Raw genomic sequence first — 26,753 nt, 5'->3', positions numbered from 1 at the left:
CTCTGCATTTTTTACTTTGCCTTGAGTCAGCTTTCCTGGTCATTTTTATTGACCTCTAATTCTGATGCAGGTGAGTTACATGCTCCATGCTTCTGGTCTTGGAAGGCAGTGCTCCAAGAAGCCAGCCCATGTCACCAACCAAGCAGAGACTGAACAGATCTACTCTCTAATCCTACCTCTGCCACTTTGGGTTTAGTTGACCTTGGGCCCATTACTCTCTGGGTCTCTGATTTTTCCTCAGCAAAATGGAAACAATGAAACCTCCCTCGTGGGGTATTGTGGTGATTATTGAGATATGACAAAGATTTTCTCCTTGACCAAACTCTGGCCAGGCTCCTCTGAGTCCTTTTCCTCAGTAGACCTCAACCTTGGCCTGTAAAGACTTGGACAAACACTAACATAGTTTCCAACAGCTTAAGGATGATCCCTGTGACAACACTAGCTTCCATTAAAGTGCCTGCCCAAAGAGAAAACTAAAGAGAAAGGAAACTAAAGAGGAAACTAAAGGCTGCCCAAAGAATTTGCTGTTTGTTCCCTATCTTGAAACCCAAACTTAGTAAGGTCCAGTTCAGAAACCCCCTTCCTGGTTTTCGTAATTTTCACTTTCCTGACTACTGAGTCCCTGCTCACCTCTCCTCCTATTCCCCTATTCTCTCTTTAAGACACCCAGTCACCCCTGCTCACGTCAGTTCAGTGGAGTTGAATTCAGTTCATGCTCTTTTCCCTATTGCAATAGTACATTACTGATTGAAACCTAAGGTACTATTCCCTATTGCAACAGTACATTTCTGATTGAAACCTATGTTAACTAGTATCTGGCTTTGTTTATTTTTGACGGACACAAAATGGTTTGGCATAATGTCTGGCCCAAGTGGCTCTCAGGAAATGGTATGATCCCATTTCTACCTCTGTCAGGACCTGCTTTTTTTCCCTCTCCATCTCCAAAGGATATTCAGCCTTCTTCCTTGTTTCTCTTTTTGCTCCCAGTGAATATTCGCAATGAATGGGCAAGGGAAGATGGGGATGAGAAGGAGTGCTATTCTTGCCTTCTTGATATCATATTTAGAGAATGAATTTCACTAAGTAACACTGTTCTTCGTATTGATGAGGTTCTATAACACTAATATAACTTCGATCCATTGTATGTTAAATACATATTTATGATTGGCTTGGAAATTTAATGTTTTTAAAAATCATATAGTTTATATAAAAGTAAGTGAGAAAGGTTAGGAAAAGAACCGTAATGAACGTCATGAACTTCACGTCATAGCAAGTTGTAGGGATATGTGCAGTTTTGGGACACATCACATCAGTATGGATTTACTTCAATTTTATGACATGTCAAGTTGCCAAAGAGAGCAGAAGACTGAGTTCCAAACAATTAAATTAATATACAAATTTCTGGCTTATAGCATTGTAAACTGCACACTGCATGAAACTGAGCTCCATCTTAATATGTCTGAACCATCAGGTAGCTCCTATTTAAGGAGGCTGAATTAAGTGCATGGGCTTTATACCAGTGTTATCTCTCCCCTTTTAAAATTAACTTTGAATGTGGATTAGGGTCTCTGGAAGTCCAGCCTTTATATAATGAGAGCTTTCCTTTATTACAAATGTAGCTTCCAGGGTGGCTTCCTACTCAAAAAAATTACTACTAATAAAGATATAGTGATGATTGTATGTATCCATGTACACATCTATGAAACTGAAATTCCTTGTGGATAACACATCTGGTTTAAAAAAGATTACCTATAGGAATATTAAATGGTAAGCAAGGACCCCAGTAACCAGGTCCTGGAGTGCAGCCAAGCCCCACGCAATGAAATGAGAATTTCTAAATGCAGGCTTGCCTGGGCTGGACCTGTGCAGATGATGGAGGGGAGCAGGGTGTTCCGGCAGCTGCTGTCTAGTGAACTGAGACGGGACATTCACAAGGTGAGCAGACAGATGCCATAATGACCCACTAAAGAATAACTGCATGCAATACAGCATAGCTGGGAAATGTGGGGAAACAATGGCAGCAGATGGACAAAACCTGGCTCGCAGCAAGCAGGGAGAGGCAGCTCATTTATAGCAAAAAGCCTCACGTGTCTCAGGGAGGGGCAAGAATCCAGACCATACCAAACCTGTAAATAGCAACAGGCCCTGTAAGCAGCATTCATCCTTTTCAAATATGTATTGACTGCTTACTGTGCATATACACTTGGCCAGGTGCTATGTGAACCTGGGATGAAGAGAGGCTTACAGCCTTCAAGGGGTTTGGAGACTAATGGACACGCAATGGGTTTCAGTTGGTATGACAGAATTTGGGAATTATGTGGTACTGACATCACTGGCATGTAACAGCCTTCAAAATCTGGTTATTCTTTTCTTAGATCTGGGATGGCATAACTTCAAAACCAAAGGAGATGGCGTCTAAGAGGAGTAGAAGGCTGCAAACAAGATCTGATGAGCCACATCACCAGCAACTTTGCTCCCAGATTGTCCAATAGCAAAGACTACAGAATGAGACGATTATTCTTCAGTTTATACCTATAAAGCACAGGGTCCCCTGCCTATGAATACACTGCAGGGAGGATGACCATCCCATATCCGAATTTCAGCTTTATCTAAAAAAAGATATCTGTGGAAGAAGAGCCCTAGTAGTTTCCAAATACAAAAGGCAATCTCATTCTATATGAGTATGTACGTGTACACACGTGCGCGCACATGCACACGCATTCTGGATTATGTCTTGCATTCTTTGGTTCCTGAGTAAACATTCTTCATTGTCGTCATTGGGTTGGCAACTAAAAACTAAATTAAAAAAAAATCCCTTCCTGGCAGTTGAGTACTTTTAATAATCTGAACACAAGATATTTTCCAATTTTTATAATGGATGTTAAAAAAGAAAAAAGGATTACAGCACAATGTGAGGTACGCTTAAATGTGGAGACATATCTTGGATTCTAGTTAGAATAGTTTGTAAGTTGTTATGCTGTGGAAGTTTTGCCCTACACTACAACAGGTTTTTCCCCCACACTGGCATAGACTGACATGGTTCAAAATCATGTGGCTTTAATCTATAGTGGAACAGAGATGGTCGCCAATTAATTTATTACAATAGTTGCACTTTGGTATGTTCTAGCTTGGCAGATTCAGTCTTAAGTATGTCACTACATCATCACCAGTTTGATTATCCTCAGACAAAGCAAAATTAATGCTGTAGATTCTACAAGGCATGCACATATAGCTTACTAACCACATCCTAAAGTACAAATGAAGTGTCTGTATTTCCTCTAATGCCTAGCTGTAGATGTTAAATCTATGTAAAACTAAGGAATAAACTTGTAATAAAACATACCTTCTAATTATGAAAAATTTAAATACAAAATAATAGAAGGTGCCTATATCTTTATCATACGCAAAGTAGGGCAAAGACAACCAAAGTGATTCATGATTTCACTCTTCTCATGTGGAAATAAGTCGGACAATATCAAGTGTTGAATAAGAGCATCGGGAACTCTTTACACTGTTGGTAGGAATTAAAACCGTTTTGGAGGACCAATTTAAAACCACTTGGGAAATATCTAAAGAAAGCTGAAGATATAATTTAAAAAATTCACTCCTTGAAATATGTCCTAGAATAATATTTGCATACCCAAGGAGACATGTATAAATATTTTTATAGTAGCATTGTTTGTAACAGCAAACATTGGAAATAACCTAAAGTGGTAAGTTCTTATAAAGGAGTACTATACAGCAGTGAAATTTAATAAGCTATAGCTACATGTTATCTATATAGAATGCATTTTGTAAGCATAATGCTGCTTTTTAAAAGTAAATTTCAGAATGTTATGTACATTATGATACAATTTATGTAAGTTACAAAAACATGCAGAACAATACTTATCCAAAGATAAGTATAAATGTAGTAAAAGTGTAATGCAATATAGGATAATGATGTTTATTTTAATATTCTTTATATTCTTCTGTATGTCTTTAACACTGCATGATAAATGAAGAGACAAATCAGCAATGGTAAAAGCAAAGTAGATGGAGTATCATAAGATTCTATTAAAAAGGTGAAAGAAAACTACTGAAGGAAAGGCAGAGAATGCAAGAGACAAATGGGTTTAGGAACGTTTTTCTTTATTTTGCTCTATAAGAGCACATCTTAAGTGGCTACTACCTTTAGAAAATGAGATCAAAGAAAAAAGCAACTGCCATTCCATTTTCACCTATCCCATTTTCTGTTCTTGAGACGGCGTGAAGACATGGGACTATGGAGGTGAAGTCTCTTGGAAGGCTCTCCTCTTCGAGGGACAGGAGTAGTTCAATATGTCTTTTCTGTTGTTGTTCTTACAAATGCTTATTTTCTTCCAAATTTGTTGTGTTTTTCTGTAATGCTGTGAAGTCTTCATTTTCCTTTCCCAAGTGTTGAGGTTCAAAAAACCAGCTCTCAACCACAGGCTAATCTCCATCTTCTCCATGTCTTGTTTGTATGTTGATTTAGTTTCATATGTAAATATTTATATTAGTTTTCCTTTGGGATTTATACATTTACACACACACACACACACACACTCATGTGTGCGTATGTATATATATATGTATGTATGTATGTGTGTGATATATGTATACATATATATGTATATATGTGTGTATATATGTGTGTGTGTATATATACATATATATATGTTCCTATGTACAGATATGTACAGATATGTACACGCTTTTTATCCTCATCTTACCACTTGACAATAAAACTTTAAGTATGTTTTACACATCTGTTCCTTGGTCAAGGTCATTTGCAAGAGCAATTCAGTTTCTAAAGAAATCTCGTTTGGTGGGTGAATTATTTATTGAGGGATTCTCATTAGTTTTTTCCCTGTATTCTGGACCTAAAATTTCTTTTTTAAAGAGCTTGGGGAAGGAGCTGCAAAACCCCCCTTTCTGTTCTTGCCTGGCGTTTTGATCACTGAAAGATGTTTGTTCACTTTCTCCTGATTCTTTTGAACATAATTTGGTGGTGTCTTCTAAATGCATCGCTCTCCTTACTTCCAAATAGTTGTGCTTCTCACTTTGGGGGAAGTGTGTCCTGGGCGTGCCAGTAGTCCAATATGTTTCAAGTAGAGAATTTGTAAAATAGAGATATATTCTATTGGAAGCAGCTATTGGCCAAACTCAGGAAGATCTTAAATGTCAGCATAAAGAGGTGAGACTATGTCATAAACATTATGCAGTCATTAATGTATATATGTGTGTATGTGGGGAAACAAGATGAAGAAAGAATAGATAGATATAGAGATAAGTACATATACTTATATATAATGATATATCTACATATAAGTACAGTTGACCTGTAAATAACATGGGTTTGAACTGCACTGGTCCACTTTATACGTTGGATTTTTTAAAATAAATATATTGGAAACATTTTTGGAGATTTCCTTACTACCATGAAGCAATCATATTGGTGACACTAAGCTACCATGAAACAATCATATTGCTGCTTCTTCATTAAAATGCATGAATTGTTATACCTGTAAATAAATAAGAATTTCTTTTTCACATTATCTTTTAATTTTTGATGCCTGGTGTTAGTAATAACATCTGCAGTGCTTTGTATCATATAAGACAATATTGATGTAGGTACTGACAGATGATTCATTTTGTAAACAGATGGTACAAACTTATAATATCGATAAATATAGTACAGTACTGTAAATGTGCATTTTCTTCCTTATGATTTCCTTAATAGCATTTTTTCCTTTGGATTATTGTAAGAATACAATATATAACACATATACAAAATATGTGTTAATCGATTATTTCTGTTATCAGTAATGCTTCTGGCCAAGAGTAGGCTTAAGTGTTGGGGGAGTTAACAATTAGTAAAAATTAGCAGTTAAGTGCTGGGGGACTCAAAAGTTATACGCAGATTTTTTATATAAGACTGGGTAATATATGATATGATATGATATGATATGATATGATATGATATGATATGATATGATACCGAGTATTATATTAATACTGTATATACAGTTTACCGTTGAACAGTATATATATATATATATTTATACATATACAGTTTACCATTGAACAATGTATATATAATATCTTACATATTTTATAGATATATATCTTATCTCTCTATATCTATCTACCTACCTTCTTACCTAACTTTCTTTAGAGCTATCTATGTCTATATCTCTGACTGTAGTTACAACTATATCTACATCCATTTTAAAATGCCTCGAGTTATCCAGGAATTCGGTGGGGTGGGAAAGCAGAGTGTTGAAGAGGAATTATAAAAATATTAGCTCATTTTGTTTCCTTTATTATAAGAATGGGAAATGGAAACTTTAAGAAGAAATGCCTGTATTTAAATAATATAGCTTTAATATTTAATGGTAGCTTTAGTAGATTCTGCAAAGAGCTTTAAAGATAAGAGCACTATACATTGGTTAATGAAAATGACTTTTATCGATGACAATAATATTAACTCGCTAATACACAATGGGGAAGGGAGATTTACAAAGGAAGATTTTCCTGTGCAAAAACAGGAGAGTGATATCCGTGGCTATGGAAAGTAAATTCAGAAATCAGTCCATTATTTCAGAACTTTTAGAGATGTGACATATGCTTCTTGAAAGATTTTGTGATTTCTTTTCATCTTTAGAAAAAGGAACAGAATAACAATTATTTTAAAATAAGTGTTATTCTATACCATTTTGTTTTCTTGGGTTTAGTATCATAACCCAAAACTATCATAGGTGTTCAATGATTAAAGTATCACAACTTTTCTAAAAATAGCAATTATATTTGATCACTCGTTAAAAAAAAAATTCTCTTACCTACTCTTTCACTAACCACTTACAGATCACCTACTTGTTTTAGGCATCAGGCCAAACATTGAAAAGAAAGAAACACAGTAAATATGACACTCTTTGGAGAGTCACAGTTTATAGGAGAGATCAGAAAGTAAACAGTGAAATATGCCATGTAGGTTAAGGAGCAAGCACTATAGGAAGGAACCACTAGATCAGCCTAGAACAGGCTTTGCCAATCTCAACACTATGGACATATTGGGCCAGGTACTTCTTTGTGGGTGGTGGTGGGAAGTAGTGGGGGGGGGGGGTAGGAAGTGCTGTGTGCATTGTCGGGTATTTAGTGGCATCTATGGCTTTCACCCACTAGTTGCCAGTAGCACTCCCCCCAAGTCATAAACACCAAAAATATCTCCAGACATTGACAATCATCCCGTGAGGGGCAAAATAACCTGCAGTTGAGAACCATTGCCCTAGAGCAGGTGTGTCCAAACTTTTTTCAACGTTTTTCACCAAGGGCCATATGCGGTAAAATACACAAACAGCCGGGCCACTCACTCGAGGTGAAGTACATATTGCCTCACCTGGTTTATTCAAGTAAACTAAATACATTTTTGGAATTTGCTGCGGGCCAGTTAACAATGGATTGCAGACCGCAGTTGGCCCGCAGGCCACAGTTTGGACAACCTCTGCTCTAGAGAATCCTACATATTTTTAGAGTGAGAAAGATTTCTATAGATTTATTTTCAAATTATCATTATATTTTATTTTACTCATTTTTTTTTCATTCAACCAATATACATTTATTAAAGAAGTACTAAAAACTAGCCTAGGGATGATATAATGAAGATTTTAGTTTTTTAATAGAAGATAAAGGATATCAGCATTTCTGTGTGAGATTCACTTACCTGAATAGTTTCTATATTCTCTTGATTAAGAAATAGGATAATCTAGAAAGAATACGGCATAGATTATAAACTCTGTGAGACAAGGTCAAAAATGTATTTTAAAAACCTTTATTGAGGAATGATTGACATAACATGAATTTCACCCATTTTAAGTATATAGCTACATGAGTTTAAGTGAATTTATACAGTGTGCAGCCATCATCGTAATCTAGTTTTTAAAGATTTCCATTAACCCAAAGTTTCCCTTCTGGATATTTGAAGTCAGTATCTGCTTCCACCACCCAGTCCCATGTAACCATTGATTTTCTATCTGTTACTACAGGTTTCCCTTTTCTAGACATTATATATAAATGGAATCAAATAATACATAGTCTTTTCTCTCTGGCTTTTTAAAATTAGCACAATGTTTTTGAGGTTTATCATGTTGCATGTTATCAGTAGTTTGTCTTTTGTAATTGCTCAAAAGTATTACATTTTATGGATACCCATATTTTGTTCATCCATTTAAAAGTTGATAGCAGTTTGGATGGTTTGTAGTTCCTAGTTATTATGAATACACTAATATGAACAATCTTTCTTTGTGAGGCATGTTTTCATTTTTTGGTAGATAACTTGGGGTGAAATTGCGGAGTCATATAGTAAGGGTATCTTTAACTTCTTAATAAGTTCCTAAACTGTTTTGCAAAGAAACTGTCCCATTTTCTTTGCAAAACCAATAATGTCACCAATAATGTACTCGTAGGCAGTTTTCAATTTCTTCACTTCCTTGTCAATACTTAGTGTTATTCTAATTTAGCCATTTCAGTGATTTTTGTGGAGCTATCTCATTGTGTTTTTAATTTGCATTTTCTTTTTTTTAAACTACAATTTCCATTTTATTTGTATATGTATGTGTATTTATTTATTTATTTTTTTCCCCATAGAATATTTCTTCAGTCCTTAAGGACTTAGCTCCTTACATGGGCTTTGATGGAAGTCATGGGGCACAACTCACAGGTCTAAATCAGGGTGGGGTGTTTGGTCCTCCCGGGCTTCATGAGAGCAATTCCTGACTACCATGCTGTGAACGGCATAGCTCACACAGTCATGTAGTTTCACATACAGCTTGGGAAGCACATAGGTGTTGAAGAGACACTCCTATCAGAAATATCCCTACTAAGTTTCAAATAATGGCCTTGTCCTTGGGCACACAATGGGTGCAGTTGCTGTAGCAAATAGGCTGTACTTGGCCGTGTCCCTTTTTGGCACAACCATTGTTCCTTCTTTTCTTGGTCATTTTGGAAGTGAGGATCCAAGAGAGCTAACTAATTTGCATTTTCTTAATGACTAATAATTTTGAGTCTTTTTTCTTGTGCTTATTTTCATTTGTATATATCTTTAGAGAAATATCTTGACAAATCTTTTGTGATTTCAATCTTATTATTGAGTTGAAAGGGTAATTTATATGTTCTGCATAAAATATATTTTTGAGATACATACTTTGTAAATATTCTCTCCCCATCTGTGGCCTCTATTAATTTTCTGAGGTGTCTATTGAAGAGCAAAATTTTTATATTTGATGAAGTCCAAAGATAATTTTTTCCTTTTCTAAGTGGTGCTTTCAGTGTCATATCTAAAAAATATATTTGCTTAACCTAAGTCACACAATGATTTTTCACCAAGGAATTTTATAGTTTGTCTTGTATTTAGGGTTAATATCCTTTTTGACTTACTGCATTTTGCTGTGTGTAATGTGTTCCTGTGTATAATAAGCACCTATGTTTTTGGCCCAAACTTTCAGGGGAAAAAATCTTTTGTTTTAATTTATTAATTCAAATTTGTTTTTGTTTACATTTAGGTACTTGTTTTTTTGTATTATAAAAGAATTTTAGCATTTATTTTTTAACATATTATGGTACAAGAAATTTTATGTAACAAATAATTACAAAACACAAGAAAAGATATAAAGTACAAGAAATTTTATGTACCAGTAACAAATTTGCGATATTTATGTGTCATAAAAGGCCAAGAACTCTTCATCGTTGCAAGTTCATAGAAAGTTCAACAAAACCGATTATCATATTCCAGGGTATTAATTTGCATATGGATATCATTATTGACTTCTAGAGTTACACTTTTAACTCATAAGCATAAATAAAAGAATTAAAGACATTTATATAGATATAGAATTAGTACTACCCATGTATAATGCGCATCCTTATTTTCTGTCACAAATTTGGGCAAAAATGTGTGCATTATACCTGAAAAATACAGCAATTTTGTACATGGTGAGAGGTAAGGGTCAGTCTGAGTTTAAAGATATATGAATATTCAATTGATATTAATCCAGTGTAAATAAGATATGTGAATATCAAATATAATTTTTAGGAAAAAACTATTCTTTCTCCTTTGAATCACTAGCTCCTATGCTGAAAACCAATTGAGCATTTGTGGTTTGGTCTATTTCTGAACTCTTTGTTCTCGTCCATATATCTATACGTCTATCCTTACCCCTACACCACATTGTCTTGATTACTGTAGCTTTACAATAAATTTTGAAATCAGTATAAATTCTAACAAGTTCACTCTTCATTTGTTTTTCAAAATTGTTTTCAATATTTTAGGTTATTTGTTATCTTTATATAAATTTTATATCACTTTATCAATTTCTACAAAAATGTTTGCTGAGATTTTGATAGGAATTATGTTAAATCTAAAGATCAACTTGGGGCAGAACTGTCATCTTAACAAGTTGAATCTTTCAAAACATAAATGTGGTATATCCTTCATTTATTTAGGTATCCTTTAAGTCTTGCATTCCATTTGTTAAATTGCTTCCTAGATATGTTATTATTGCTGATGCTTTGTGAATGGAATTGTTTCCTTTGTTTAGTTTTCTAATTGATTGGTGCTAGTATATACAAATACCCTGAAATGGTTTTTGTATATTGACCTTATAATTTGTAAATAAGTATAATTGTGTATTAATTCTAGTAGCTTTTCTGAAGATCCCTTAGGATTTTCTACATCCAAGATGATGTCTGTGTATAAAAACAGTTTTATTTCTTTGTGATTTGTACGCCTTAAATTTTTTTCTTGTCTTATTCCACAGGGTTGACTAGCAATGGTGAGAGTAGACATCCTTGCCTGTTCTGGATCTTAGGAGGGATAACTTCAGTCTTGTACTATTAAGTATGATGTTAATTGCAAGTTTTTTTATAGATGTTATTTATCAAGTTGAGAGAATTCCCTTTTATTCTTAATTGTGTGAGAATTTTTATCATTAATATGTGCTGTATCTTATCAAATAACTTTTTTACATCTGTTGAACTTATTTTCTATTTATTCTTAAATCCACTTTGGTAATTTGTGCCTATCTAAGAATTTTTAATTTATCACAGTCTCAAGGTAACTAATACAGATTTAATTTGAATAAAACATAGCAACTTTGCTCTAGTAGAGCTTTATCCTTTCTTAGTGTTATTGTCATATATGTTACATGAATATATGTTATAAGCATAACAATACAATTATTACTATAAAAACCTTATGCTTTTAAAGGAAATTACAAGAAGAAAAGAGAAGAGAAATATATACTATCTTCAGGTAGTTTTCTGCATGCTGAAACAATTTTAGAAGACAAATTTGTCCAGTTTTATGCTTTTTTTTTCTTTCTGTGAAGGGAAATCACCTGACCTCTTCATATTGCCGTCACTAGAAGATCAAATCTGTTTTTGTAACAGATTTATTACAGAATAGCATTCAATAAATATGTGTTTAGCATAGTTTATTGAAAGGCAGACTCTGTGCTGAAGAGCCTTCAGAGAGTGACAAACTGTATCTCAGGATGCCAGGTTATTTTGAAAGCCCATAAATGTTTGTGTTACTGGTGTTTGGGTTCTTGGGTTCCCCAAGATAGAAATCAAGAGGAAACCTCAGAAAAATTTTCAGATAGATTTTATTAAGCTTCTACTGGAACACAAGGGAGATAGCAGAGAGGAAAGGAGAGTCCTCTGAATTGACTCTGGGGCTGGCTTTGCTTGGCTGCCTTTATAAGCGGGGGACAAAGCAGGCTTGAGGAAACGGTGGGCTCTTTGAAAGTATATAGAGTTTTCACCGGTTATGGTCCCTGGTAACCATGTTTGGGGCTGCGCTGTGGGGCAAGATGGCGAATTGCTCATTATCGCCACTCCAGGAAGGTCAAATAACGGACAAACCTAGATTAACTGCATGCAGTGGCTTCAAAATCTGTATGGTTAGAAGGGAGATTAAAAGCTACTTCTGCATCTTTGTGTAGGGAGCGATGGGGTGATCTTTTGCCTCAGGCCCAAGTCCCTACACTGTCTCATTTGTTGAATAAAAAAGTGATCTAAAGCACCAGTCAACTTTTTCTTTGCGTTTATAAGAGAGGGAAATTGGAAAGCACTAATCTAAAAATTCTTTTGAAGCTTTGTTTTGATAATAAATGTATTGATTTACTTGAACCATTGTATTAGATTCTGCTTAGATAATAAAAAAATCTCTTCCTCTTCTACATCTTAAGAAGACTTTTTCAAAGGTTCAAAACCACTTGTTTTTCATCTGAAAAAATTTTAAAAGCGGAGAGATTACAATGTAGGTAACCTTTCCTTGAAATGATTCCCACCCCCTTCTAATTCACATTTCTGCGTGAATTTATTGGAAGGTTTGGTGATGTTCAGAGAATGTGTGAACAGGATGGTGCAGTGTTTAATTACCAAATGTTACCATCTAAAGAATTAAAAATTCTAGCTCTGAAGAAAGTCATCTTGATCCAGGTATTTCTGAACTATTTGGGGCTTACGATTCTCTTTTGAAGATTCATTCCATCTGAAACTATGCATCAGAGGTCTCAGATTGACTTGAATCAGCTCACAAACATGTTTCCTTTGGTCTAAAGCGTGCTCTAACAGAATCTCTGTTTTTCACTTTAAAAATCAGAGACTTTATGTAGCAATACAGATTTCCCGATTTGAAGATCTCACACACAGCCTTGTTCCCCGCCTTCCCTGCCCCACCGGCAACCATCAGCCTCAGTCCCTTCAAAAGGCACATGAGCTCTGCTTTCCAGGTTGCTTCAGTCTTGGCCTAGCCAGCCTGATTCCCTTTTCATATGAACACCTTGACACTGTAGACATTTGATCTCATGACTTTAGGAATGTGGCCTCAAAGGCCAGAGTGCTACCAGGGGACACACTGGTAATCAGTGCAGGATTAAGCTGCATGCATTCATCATTAAAGGACTTGCTTCAGGTAGAAAGCATTTGAACACAGAGTAGAGAAGAATTTTGTAGCCGCAGTGTATATCATGACATAAATTAAAACAGAATTGAAATGATATAAATGTCATTCATTTGTTCATTCATTCATTCATTCATTCATTTATTCACAGAATTTTTATGAACTGAGTGGATCTGGTTTACCATTGTCTCCTTCTAAGACCAGAGGTTCCTGATGTATAATAAGCATAATATAATAAATGTTCCATTCATAATAAAATGTGTTCCATACATATTCTGTGAATAAATGAACAAATGAATAAATTGCATTCATTTTAGTTCATTTCCCTGGAAAATTAGATAACTTATTTCCTCAATCTCTTATCCCTCAGCAATCCTCAAATTTTGATTTTAATTGACAAAATTTGTATCTAGTGGTATTAATAAACACTTTCACACTTCATTAATGATAAATGAAGGAAAAAAAAAACCTTGAAATATAAGCTATTTTACCTGTAATTGGGACTGAACAGTTTACTTCTTATAAGGCAGAAAAACCCAAATTGGTGGAATCAGATGGCTTATTATTATGAAGAGACTGTGCGGCCTTCTAATTTCTACATGAAATGAGGGAGAGTCGTATTAGAAACCAGAGTGGATTCTTTCCTTTAAAAGTATGTTAATCTTTTAGTAACTGAGACTAGGTAGCATGCAAGATGCAAACCAATCTAAAATTGACTAACACAAGTTCCAGGTTTACAAGCCAAATTTAAGATCTGTAAGTAGCAAGAAAACTATAAATTTAAAATTTACGATCAGGTTCCTTTCTCCACTCATAGTTTAAATATATTGTGGTCTGAAGCTGATATTACAAGCCCATGCTCTGATAACTGCTCTGGGAGGCATGGAGAGAGAGAGAGAGAGAGAGAGAGAGAGAGAGAGAGAGAGAGAGAGAGAGAGAGAGAGAGAGAGAAAGGATTGGGAGCACTTCAGAGAAAAGCCCAGGACTCCGCCGTCACCCAGCTCCCTGGCTCTGGGAGGGCTCATGACAGATGTGTGGAAAGAGGCAGCTTGTTGGTTCCCCAGGGGCAACCTTATAAAGTCAGCTCTGGTAAGTGATATTCTTGATACTTAATGTTTTGCCAGCAGTTAGAAGATTGCTTTTCTCTTAAATCTACACATGCTGCTTAGAAGCCACTGGGTCTCTATTTAGAATTACAGATATCCCAGCAACAATGTTCATACCTCATGTAACAAGTAATACCAATCCAGACATATGTAGATATTTGGATTTAAAGAGACAGTGGAGTGTCATGAAAAAAAGGATTGGATTAAGAATCAGGAGGCCTAGGGCCCACTTGTATTTTTGATTCTGTGTGACTTTAGCAAAGGGGCTTCACTTCACTGAGGCACTGTCTTCTCTTCATGGCAGACCCCCACACTTTCCCTGTTGCTACTATCTCTGTAAGTCCCATAGGAAAATGATACTCAGCCTATTCCAGAGCTGCAAGATTCACAATTTCCTGGCCAGGATTTTAGACTCTAACCCCTATAAGAGATTCCGGTCTTTTAACAGAACTAGAAATGTCCTCAAGTGGAGAATACTCTTTGTGATAGAATTAAAAAAAGAAAAAATGGAAACCCATTAATAATTTGCAGTAAGAAAAAGGCTTGTAAAATAAATCAAAATGCATGAATACAAAATGAATAAGAATGCCTGTTGCTGACCATGAATCTGTATACCGTGCTACTATCTAATTGCTTCACTTGCAACAGAGAGAAATAAAATTGTGAGAGTGTGAAGTGTATAAAGGATTCTACCGCTCTCCGGGGGCTCAGAGACCCACAGATTGGAGAAAGTAAGTAAGTGCCTTTCTGACCATTGAATTCCTCACTCTTATTGCAAGTTAGTAAACTCTAAGGAGGATTTTAATGAAACCAATCTTTGCACTTCCTGAAAGAGGACTGAAACAGCTGGGGAGACAGCGCCACCTCGTGTCCACACCAAACTCCCTGACGATCATCTTTGCAGTAATTGGCCTCAGTAACTTCTATGAAGTAGGGCAAAGAAAATAAATCCATCAAAGCTGACTAACAGAAAGAAATGCCAGCTGAAAGCATTTTTGACTCTTGATGCCTTCAAAAGCCAGGAAACTTAATCCTTGCCTTATGTTTCTTTCTTTCTTTTTTTCATGCCCAAAAGGCAGCCAAGCTCATCACTAAACCAAGGGAGGTGAAGCAGGTCACTAAGTTTATAATGCAGTTGGTAACTGGTTTTCATTTTTTCTCTGCATCCTGGCAGCAGGAGATAGGCAGCTTGTTATAACTTCGAGGGGGCTCCTGGAAAGCCTGCTCGCTGGGTGTATTTCTGTAGGCGTGGGCTCGCTGGGAATATTATTAACTCATGGAGTCACGGATTTAATAGCATTTCTTCCACTTCATTCAGCACAGCACTAGGTTACAGTGACTCCGACTGCAGCACATTACAGACACACATTCTTCCTGATAGCAGCACATCTTCACAGTCCCATGTGGGTCCCATCCACGAAGGCTGCTTTGTACACACGCCACACACACTCCATTCTCATACTGCCAGGCTTTCTTACCGACCTAACTGGTTTGTATCTCTCCCACCCCGCTGCCTTTCCCTTCTTCTTCCTCTCCCATTCGTTCTACTCCCTCTGCTCTATCATAATAGCTATCATTTTGGAGCCCCTACCGTGTTCCAGGCACTGTGCCAGGTGCTCCCCACATAATTTTTCATTTGAGATATTGCTATATGTCTATATGTTGTGAGTGAGGAGACTGTGGCCCCGAGTGAAGGACAATCAGGGGAGTGGAGTGACCCGCTCGCCCCCGTACCTTTCCAGTCTTCGATGTTTCTACCACGTGCAGGGAGCTTCACTGGCAATAATACTCCTGTTCCTTTCTTTGCCCCTCTCTCGCTCTTTCCAGAAGAGGAGAGGAATGATTTAATCTGGTGTTTGGAAGGAAAATGGGCTTTGTGTGGGCTCTGGGAGTGAGGCTGCCTGCGGGGAGCCCAAATCTGGTCTGTTTCTCTTTCTGTGCATTTCAAGGGCTGACTCTGTCCCTGAGCTGCCTGTGACAGGGTGGGCAAGTCTGTCCAATCTTAGAAAAGCCCCCTCACTTATATATATAAACCACAACCACTACTCTCAACTCTGTCAGTAACTGATATTTTAATCTCCTACCTCTCTTGGTTTGGAGCTTTGACGTGTTCTTTACTGGGGCTCGAACCCCTTACATTTAGGAAAGTGTTTCACTGCTAAATACAGAGCAGGGGGTTGGGATTATTTGAAGTCCAGCCTCAAATGATTCAAACCCAAATGAGTTTCCTTTTTTTTTTTTTTTTTTTTTTTTTTTTAAATTCAGAACCAATTTGTTTTGGTGTAAAGAATGTTCTGAACTGGTGATCAGAAGATATGGGCTTTATTCTGGACTTGGAGTCTTCCAGTCTTTGCAAGCAGCTGCTTCTGGCTTTGGTTTCCCCATTTTGGCTTCTGTGATTCCAAGGTCAAGGGACCACAATCTGGAGGCAGTATGAAGAGACGATGCTTATCTTTGTGCAAGGAAGAAGCCTTGCATCCACTCGAAATAAGCCGTTGCTTGTTGAACTCTCCCTTCTTGGAAAAACTCATGTTGTTTTATAGAGCATTCTGGAAGCATTTCTGAACATTCATTGAATGGAAACATTTGCCTAAGAGCTGTTCTTTGCCTTTGCCACACAAACAAGACGCTAACCCCTTTTATTTGTTGTTATTCACCCTGGGCGGGAGGCAGCCAGTGTGCTAAATTTTTTATTTTGAGCCCAAAATTTGGATGCATGGGTTGACAAATTATTTTCTTTTTGATTTGTGAGTTTGTTCCAAAGTGACTCACTTCGAATCACATTTAGCTCTGCATTTACTAATTTGGCTTTACTGAGAAGAATGACGTAACGTGGGCTGTGGAGAAAGCGTACAGCTTACAGTCACCTAAAGGAAAGTGTAAGAGGGTAGCAGGTGTATCGCCTCCGTTCTGACAAGACAAGAATAGGAAATGGGAAAAGGGATGCAATCTGACCTTTCCCAATGTTATCACTGGAGCCTTGCTCTTTACCCAGACCCGTACTGTAGTTTTGTAACATGTTAGCACCATTTTAGTTATCATCTCCCTTGAAATAACTACTTGTTCCTCCAGAACTTGGTACACCGAACACCACGCATGCCAGACACCACCTATCCACTGAGTGGCATCCCCACACCTTCATCCCAAGGTCACCTCTGCCATGGAAGAGTCAGAATGGGCTTGACCCTGGATTTATAGGAAAGAGAACAGTTGGGGTGGAACATCATTAATGGGACACATGTTGGTATTGATGCCTATCCTAGAAACTTAATATGAATCTCCTCTGTTCCCTGTCTCTTTTCTTTGGTGAGCTCATCCCTTGTATATGCTGATAATTCCAAAATTTGTATCTTCATCCTGGACCTCTCCTCCAAGTTGCAGACTCATTATCTCTATCTGCCAATAAATATATATTTATAAGCAGTATATATCAATGATATATATGTGATATGTATAATTATACATATGTCAAATATATATATGGCTTCCTCACCAGTAGGGGAGACATTTGGATGCTCCACAGACTTCCCAAATTTAGCATGTTCTGAAGTGAGCTCCACACGCTCTGCAATCCAGATCTGTTCTTCTCTCAGCTCTTTTCTCAGCCTATCCTCTCTACCTTTAGATTATATCCAGGTTTTGACCATTTCCCCCACTTTCCCTGCTTCCACCTGTTCCCAGTTGCCTTTATCTCTTGTGTGGACTTTTGCAATAGCCCCCTACTAGGTCTCCCTGCTTTTCTCTTGGCCCCTCCAATCTCTTCTCAGCCTAGAAGCTTATTTGGTCTTGTTAAAATATGTCAGTCGGCGGCCCTGTGCTCCAGTCCTTCCAAGGACTGCCTAGGTCATCAGACAGAGTCCTCCTGCCATCCTTCCTTCCCCTCTGCTCTCATCTCCTGCGTGCTCTGCTCCTGCCACAATGGCATGTTTGCCTTTCCTTAAACGTGGGAGGGATGCTTTCACATCAGAGTCTATGTACTTACCGAGTTCCCTGAGTGGGTGCTCTTCCCCTGAGTCCACGTGGCTCACTGTTCACTGCCTGTGGGTCTTGGCTCAGCTGTAGGAACGCCACGGTCCTCTCTTCTAAAACCGCACCCCTCACCACCAACATGCCCTCATCACCGTCTCTGCTTCATGTCCTTAGTACTGATCACTATTTAACATTCTCTGTGTGCTACTTATTCTTGCTCTCCATGAGAATACAAGCCCATTAGGACAGGGATTATGTTCCCAGTTGTATCCCCAGCAATGAAAGTCAAGGACTCAAAATAAATATTTGTTGAATAACTGAAGGAAGATGAGGAGGAAGAAATTGATGATACAAGAGTCTCTCCTCATGTGGGCATGGTGGACACTGAGTAGACAACTAATCGTTGAAAAGACAGGGCTATGTTCTGATACCAGAAATTATACTACTAGAGATTTATTTTCTGCTTGGAGTTATTATTTAACCTTGTTTGATTGAACAGATATTCAGTGAGTAACTGTCACCTCATTGTGCTGGGGGATGTGGGTACAAATATAGTCCATGTTCTTGTGTAGAGTAAGACTAAAGTGAGAAATTTACACAAAAAATAGATAATTTCATTACAGAGTGGTAAGTAAATGCTTAAGCATGTCATCTAGGTTAAACAATTTAGGTCGCCTTAGTCATTTTCACCACACATGTGCGCGCACACACGCACACACACACACTCACAGTTTGACAATTAAGTTCACAAATTTGTATGCAATGATGTTGCTAACCTTTTTTTTAATATCAGAGGGATTATTAATTGTGGGGGCAGAGCCCCAGAGAGCGGTTTCCAGGCTCTCAGCCTCATGTGGAGAGGTGCTGGCTCAGATAGTGGATGGCCGTCAGCTGTGGCTGGTTGGCCATCAGCTGTAGCCATTAAGCCATTGGTCACTGATATAACTGCCTTGGCTACGGAGGGGAACGAAGGAGAGTAAGGAGAGTCGAGGAGAGTTGGTCGGTTGGCAGCAAAGCAGACAGCAGGTCGCACGTCGTGTAAACCCAGCCTCCAGTGAGACCATAGTGGTATGACTTCCCTACCTATGGCTCCGTGGGTGTTCCTTTTTGGCCTCACCATGTCCTGCGTTCTTATGTGGGGAGCGGGAGCAGAGACCCCGCAGGCCGCCCCGCCGGACACCCCGCATGACATTAATTATGACAAACAGTTAACCAAGTTTACTATTTGGAAGTGCTGAAAAGGCTGTGTGATAAAATTAGATGACTGGAACTTTTCGTCAACAATTCATGGCCCTTGCATCACGACAATGCACCAGCTCACACGGCACTGTCTGTGAGGGAGTTTTTAGCAAGTAAACAAATAACTGCATCAGAACACCCTCCCTACTCACCTGATCTGGTCCCCGATGATTCTTTCTTGACCCGAAGATAAAGGAAATATTGAAAGGAAGACATTTTGATGACATACAGGACATCAAGGGTAATACCACGACAACTCTGATGGACATTCCAAAAAAAGAGTTCCAAAATTGCTTTGAAGGGTGAACAAGGTGCTAGCGTCGGTGCATAGCTTCCCAAGGGGAGTACTTTGAAGGTGACCAGAGTGATATTCAGCAATGAGTTATGTAGCACTTTTTCTAGGATGAGGTCACAAACTTAGTTTTGTGTGTGCGTGTGTGTGTGTATGTATGTGTGTATATATATATATATATATATATATATATATATATATATTACCAGTTTCTGTAGGAGAGTATATTTTGATTGGTAGGAATAGAAGGGAGAAGTTATATGCATTTACTTAGGAAGCACATCCTCAATAAAAGCTTTCAGAAAAAGATAATTGAAGACAATTATTGCCAAATAATATTTTGATGGCCTGCCCTCCTCTATTAAGAACTTTCTATTTACTTTAAACAAGTCGTATGCACTCTTAGTGCCTAGTAATATCTCTCTGCAAAGAGGGGTTAATAAAATTTTTTTTTCCATGAAAGGAATCATGCACAGTATGACTGACTGGACAAGCCTTGTTTTCACCTGGATCTGTGCATATAGCCGGCAGCTCACCCTAACACAACCTTGGTCTGTCACAGCGCCATTTTGAGGTGTGGTTAGCCATTTGTCTGCTCTGCTCTCTGAGCACCTGAAATTCGGCTCCAGTTGTTGGCTGGGTGTACCAAAGTCAGAGAACTTCCTAAGCAAAACCAGAAGTATTTCTGTAAATTGGGAGTTTACAAAAACTCCCAATTTTGGGGACAATGATTTGCTAAGAACTAAACTCCTCTATGGAGTTGGCTCTACTTTTCTAAAGAATTACCTTGAGTTGAAATGCTTAACTATCCTTCAAGTGCCAGAGGTAATTTTTCCAAGAAGTATTCCCTGACACCTCTCCCCTAACCTAGTCTAGATCGAGTGGGCCACTTTTGTGTGCCTATGACACCCTACATTTCCTGTATTACAGCCTACCCAGGGTTAGGCCAAGCTTTGCAGGTTGAGTACAGTCCTCCAGACTGCCAAGTTTGCCCAAGACTTCTGACACCAGCTGCAAGTTTGGGGGTCCCCAGGGACACCCTCACTTCAGACCAGATGGGTACAAATTTGGGGGTCCCCAAGGACTCCTTCAGGTTCGATAATTTGCTAGAAAGACTTCATAGAACTCACTGAAAGTGTTGTACTCAACAAGCCAAAAGAAGAGATGTAGAGGGAGAAGTTTGGGAAGGTTCCAAATGCGAAGCTTCCTTTGTCCTTAGGGAAGTGTTATTTTCCTGGCACATCTTTGTGTGACAGCAGGCAGAGTATTTCCAACCAGAGAAGCTCACCCAAGCATCAGTGTCAGAGTTTTAACTGAGGCTTCACTCCGTAGGTATGATTGATTAATCACTGCCATGTGGTTGAACTCAATCTCCAGGTCAGGCTGATGATGTCATGTAGCCCAAGCCCCAACTCTAATCACATGGTTGGTCTTTCTGGCATGGGCAGCCCCCATCTGAGTCATCTGTCAACATTAACTATCAGGTGTGCTTTGAGGGCCCACCAGGAATAACAACAAATACATTCTAATCACGGAGAAATCCCAAGAGTTTATAGATTACCTCCCAGAAACCAGCAGTAAAGGCCAGTCAGATTTTCTATTACACATAGTCCCTATGACACTGTATTATGGCTGCATGCTTATCTATTTTCCTAATTAACTTCCCGAGGGCAGGGGATGTGCTACCTTATTTTTCATTGTCTCTGCACTTAAAACAAAATAGGTACTCAAAACATCTTCGCCATTATGAGTGAGCAACAAACTGCAATTATTAGGCACATTTTATTCTGGCCTTAATTCTGAACTGTTACTGTTATGGAGGTGTTAAAATCCTAAGGCACATGTGGGTAAGGTGGTTGTCCTAGTCTGGATTCTCCTTGGTTTCTTTCAGCCTACTAATTTCTCCTATATCTCCTTCTGGTCCACTCTTCACACTCCCCAAGCCAGTTCAAATCAGAGAAACATCTCCTATACTGAGATTGATATGCTTAATGCAGTGTGGAAATTAAAGTCGCCATCAACAGTGTTTATGTAGCTCTAGCTGCTGGCTACTGCACAGATCCTTGCAAAGGCGGAAAAAAACACAAAGTTTCCTTTCTTAAATGCTTTCTCTACAAGAAATTGCCTGCTTTACTTGTTTAATTCTTCCTGGCTAAAAAGTGGAGTGGCACAGTGGCAGAGGGATTTCAACTGTCCTGACTTTCATTGACACATGAAATCTACTTCCAGGCTAAGCTATTAAGTAGGCCTTTTTTTTTTTTTTTTTTTTTTAGTCAAAGTCTCTCTCCCTTTTTATAACTCAAAGCACTTTTATTCTGAGATTACTTTTTATGCTGCATTATTAAATACCTTTCTGACCACCCAAAATATGCCTGCCTATGTTAGGGTAAGATTTTATTTTTAACTATCTCATGCCAAATACTGTGTGGGATATAATGCTGAGGACAACAGTGGAAAAGGGCAGAGGGACCCAGGCTTGGAGGAGACATGAATAGCAAACTGTCCCTCTGAGGATTTATAACAGGGAAGGAAGAAGAGCTGGCAGCCATGAATAGAAGGTGATTCTTGTACTCCAACAGTGGCTACTGGCATGCTCCCTGATAAGGGTCTTGTTATGCCAATGCTGAAGTGACATTAGCTTGCCAGCTGCAGTGTACACATTTTTCTCCGGACTTTGGTTTACCCGTGGGTCTAGGAGACATTTGAGGAGTGGGTGGTGGGTAGAGGCAGGTTTTGGGGGGTAAAGGGAAGGTATTTAAATGGTGTTGGCCTCATTTCAGTAGAATACAAAGCAGCATCCCTAAGAAGACTTAAAACAGTTTAAAAATTGCTTAAATATTCCATATCCTTTCCAGAACTTTGAGAAAAATAAAGATAAGCAAAAGATGTTTTTATCCTTACAAAACACTACAACATATTAAAAGGACATTGGTTTTATCCAAGGTCCTAAATGTTCAAAGTCCAACTCTTGGAGAACCTGTGATGTGAGAGCCCACACTGGTCCTTTTCTTCTTTTCACTTCTCTTTCTCTTCCTTTCCTCTCTTGAGGCAGAACAATAGGAATACTGAGACAATGGGACAGGCTTGTGGCTTTTATAGGGAATGTACTGTTGGCTTGTGGAGTGCCACCTAAGGGATGACAAGTCTGTGAAAGGTGAGGTGAAGGGGAGACCAGGTCCCATCCAGATCCAACCCCTGACAGAAAGGCTCACTTGCTATTGTGTGTGTGGAGTAACAGTGACATCCTGTGGCCAGTCTGGTTGATCCAAATGGCTCCTTTATAGATAAAGAAGACAGTTGTGTCTGCACTGAAAGGTGAGCCCTCATTGGCTCCTTTGGACAATACACAAAAGACTGAAGGGCGGAATTCCCACTGCTGGCTTTCTGGCACTTCCAGCTCAGCAGCCATCTCTGATTTAGGTGGGGGAGATACTTGGGACGGAGATTATGTCTGTTGTTATGCTTGATCAATTTAAATGTTACCATTTGAGCATTGAGTAAACCATAATAATAACCAGGAGAACGGTGTGAGAAAATAGTGACAAGAACGAGAAGCACTTCACCTTTTTTTTTAAGACATCCCGGAGAATTAATGCAGATAATCTGTTATTTTAAAATTCCTAAATTGCTTGACATTTAGCTTTTTTTTTCTTTTTTCTTACAGTTTTGGATGGAGTAACTTTATTTTGACCTTAAGAGAGAAGAGGGCTGGGAAAGAAAACAACTCTGATCGTAAGTGGTTCTAAGATTCTTATGTAATCACGCCATGCAGGCCAAGTACATGGCTATGCGGTAGAAGCCTAGGAGTTCTGTGATTCCAAGTCTTTAATGTGTAACCTCCCATAGCGTTAAATAGAGGTGGGACCCCGCAGGCAGAGTGTGAAAGTTCAGGGCTCTGGTGTGGCAGTGGGTGAGGCTGAACAAATTCGTTCTCCATGCCTATGCCAGCATCTTGTGGTTTCTGTCTGCTCTGAGACACCCTTGGACCTCCACTCTTCTCTAGGTGTCCTCAGGTGCTCTACTCAGGCAATAAGGCAAAGGAGGCTTGGAAGTTAAGGATTTATGCTCTGGAGTTACACAGGACTGGGTTCCAATCCCAGCTCACTGCTCACTAGCTCCATGACTTTGGGCAAATTCCTGACCTTCTCAGAACTGCATTTTTCTCAAATGAAGAAAGAAGTTAATAAGCCCTCCCGTCTTGAGGGGTGGGGATGGACACGTGTGATAATGCAGGGTGATCACCAGGGCAGGTTGCCTGCAACAGTTTGAACCCACCCACTTGAGCTGCTGCACTTGCTCTGTTGTCCACTGGTGTGTGTCCTGGACTGAAGGCAATTTTTTAAGAGGGCTCCCTGCCCCCATTTCACCAAAAATAAGCAAACGATCTCTGTAGTTGTCTACCATAGCAGATTTGGGTTAAGGGCAGGGGAAAGCAAGAAATGTGTGTGTGTCTGTGTGTGTATGAGGGGGTTGGGTGAGGTGTGTGTATAGTGTGTGTGTATGTGTATATGGTGTGTGTGGTATGATGTATAAGAGGGGTGGGGTGTGTGGTTTGTGTGTATGTGGTGTGGGAGGTGTATGTAGTGTTAATATGTGGTATAGTGTGGTGTGTATATGGTAGTGTGTATGGTATGTGTGCAGTATGTGTGGATGTGATGTGTGTGTCTGGTGAGTGTGTGATGCATGTGAAGTGTGTGAGGTGTGTATAGTGTGTATATGTAGTGTAGTGTGTGTGGTGTGGTGGGGTTTGTATGGGGTGTATGTAATGTGGTGTGGTGTGTGTAGCATACAGTGTGGTGTGGTGTACGTGTGTATATGGTGGGGAGTGTGTGATATGATATGTGTGTATATGATGTGTGATTGTATGTGTGTGTGATTGGTGTGTGTGACGTGGTGTGTATGTGTGATGGTGTTTGTGTGTGATATGATATGTGTGTGTATGATGTGTGATGTGTATGTGTGAGATTGGTGTGTGTGTGTGACATGATATGATATGTGTGTGTGTGATGTGTGGTGTCTGTGTGGCGCCTATGTATGCCTGTACATGCGCGCACACACACGTACGTCTTCACTGACCTGTCCTCCTGCTGCTCAGTGTGGGCAGTGTGCCACCGTAGAGCAAGATGTAAGGACTGCCCAGAGGTGATCTGCAACACTTAGGGTAGGAAAAGAAGAAACAAAAGAGTGCAGGAACAGGGCCTGGGTAGCCAAGAAAATGCCAATAGAGGGAGGAAATGGAGAGGATTAAAGTAAGTCTTTCAACATTGAGTATTCTCCTAGGCCATTTTAAAGTTCTCCAAAATCATGATAACTTAATTCCTGTGTCAATAACGATTTCACATACTTTTTGTCTAGAGGTAGAAAAAAGGGCACAGCAAAGTTTCCTCCCACAGGGCAAAAATCTTGCAGTTTTAGTCCTTAGGTGATTTAACTGACAGCATGAAAGGGATGGCTTGAAGCTATTCGAGTCTTTGTCCTCGCTGATCAGCCATTTGTGTGGGAAAAAAGTGATAATTTCTTAATCTCTCCATATGAGAGAGTCCTATTTCTTAAGCTTCTCCCCTTTTCCTCCTCTCCCTCCTTCTCCCTCTGTCTTTCTTAGTGTCTCCCAATTCTGAGGATGGCTCTTGGCCTACACAGATGGCATTTACTGATTTTATCTCAAAAACTTTTCTGCTTTCCAATTTTCTCACAAGTTTATGCCTCTGGGCAGCCACCCTGTTTTGCAAGTTTCACTCCAGTTTCTACTTGTGCTAAGTGACAGATGGATCTCCCATGTCCTGGCTGTAAAAGTAAACCAATCTGTTGAGGGATAGGTTCACTGAGATGTCCATAATAATAAAGGAAAAATAATGTCATAGTATCCATTGGAGACATAGAGTATGAAATTACTGTACTTGTTATCACTAGGAAAACACAAGAGTTGAAGTCCTTAGAAAGTATTTGAAAGACATCCTGGCTTGAAGATGCCTGTAGTGATGGGAAGGCAGAGATGTGAACCAAACCAAGTTTTCATGTGCTTGGATGAGGTCTGTTTACCCTGATCGTGTGAAGTCTGAGCCAGCAATCCCAACGATTTAGACTCTCCGTTTACTATTTCTCTGCATTTGGGCAAGGAAGACATTAAGATGGGCCAGCTTGCTCGTGACACCTGCAGGACAGAGATCTCTTTTGGGGAACAAATGCTTGAAGTTTCTGATTATACAAATAACAGAGCTAATCACATGTCAAATTTATTTGTGAAGACACATTAAACCTAGTTTTATACACCGATAGTTACAATATTTATGTGACCCAGAAGAGTGAATGCATTTACAGAAAGTGCTTCATGTAAACAGTTTGAACAGTTTCCATTGATGCCCATATGGAAAGCTCCAGGGCAGCCCACAAATGATGCTCGCACAATCCAGTTGGCACCTTTCCCCCATGTTCTCCCTCCCATTCTCTCCTTTCCTTCCTCATTGCCACTACTGTTTCCCCAGTTTAATGACAAGAGAGGGGGCTGAAGAGGCACTGGTGGGTGGGTGGCCCTTAGGATTTTGCATTCCCTCCTCCTTGCCTCTCTTCCTTCAAGAGGGAGCAAACATAAGAAGGGATGAAAGAGTTTCTCATATTAGATTCAAACACATAGTGTTCTACCTTGCTTTCTGAGTATCAGTAGAGATTTTTTGGTTCCAAGGGACAGAAACCCCAATTCCCACTAGGTTAAACATGTGAAATTTTGTCTCCTGATTTATACAGTTTATAAGTAGGCTGTCTTCAGGGTATCTCCAGTGGTCCAACCTTATAAACCAGGACCCATTTTTTTTGCTCCACCTTCTACATTACCATTTTTATTTCAAGGTTGACTTCCCTTGTGGTCACAAAATGGCTGCCAAAGCCATTCAAATGGCTATATACCTACCTCTCTACGGAGGAAGATTGGGGCGGGGGGTAGGAAGAGAAGAGAGTGTGCATACATACATACTCAAGTAAGTTTTTCCTTTTATTCTGTCTCTCTCTCTCTTTTTGGTCAAAACCATGGAAATAAATGCCAGGCACCTTTCCGATTTGATAAACTTACGTTCTGTACATGTCCTGAATGAAGTGCTATGCCTAGGGAATGTCAGGTGCTAATTGGCTTATGCCAACAGCACTGGGGCAGTATGGAGCTGGGGCAGTATGGAGGCAGGTAGAGAAGGCAAAG

The sequence above is a fragment of the Rhinolophus hipposideros genome (genome assembly GCF_964194185.1).
Source record: "Rhinolophus hipposideros genome assembly, chromosome: 17".
NCBI classification, from domain to species: Eukaryota; Metazoa; Chordata; class Mammalia; order Chiroptera; family Rhinolophidae; genus Rhinolophus; species Rhinolophus hipposideros.
This window is presented reverse-complemented; position numbering follows the sequence as displayed.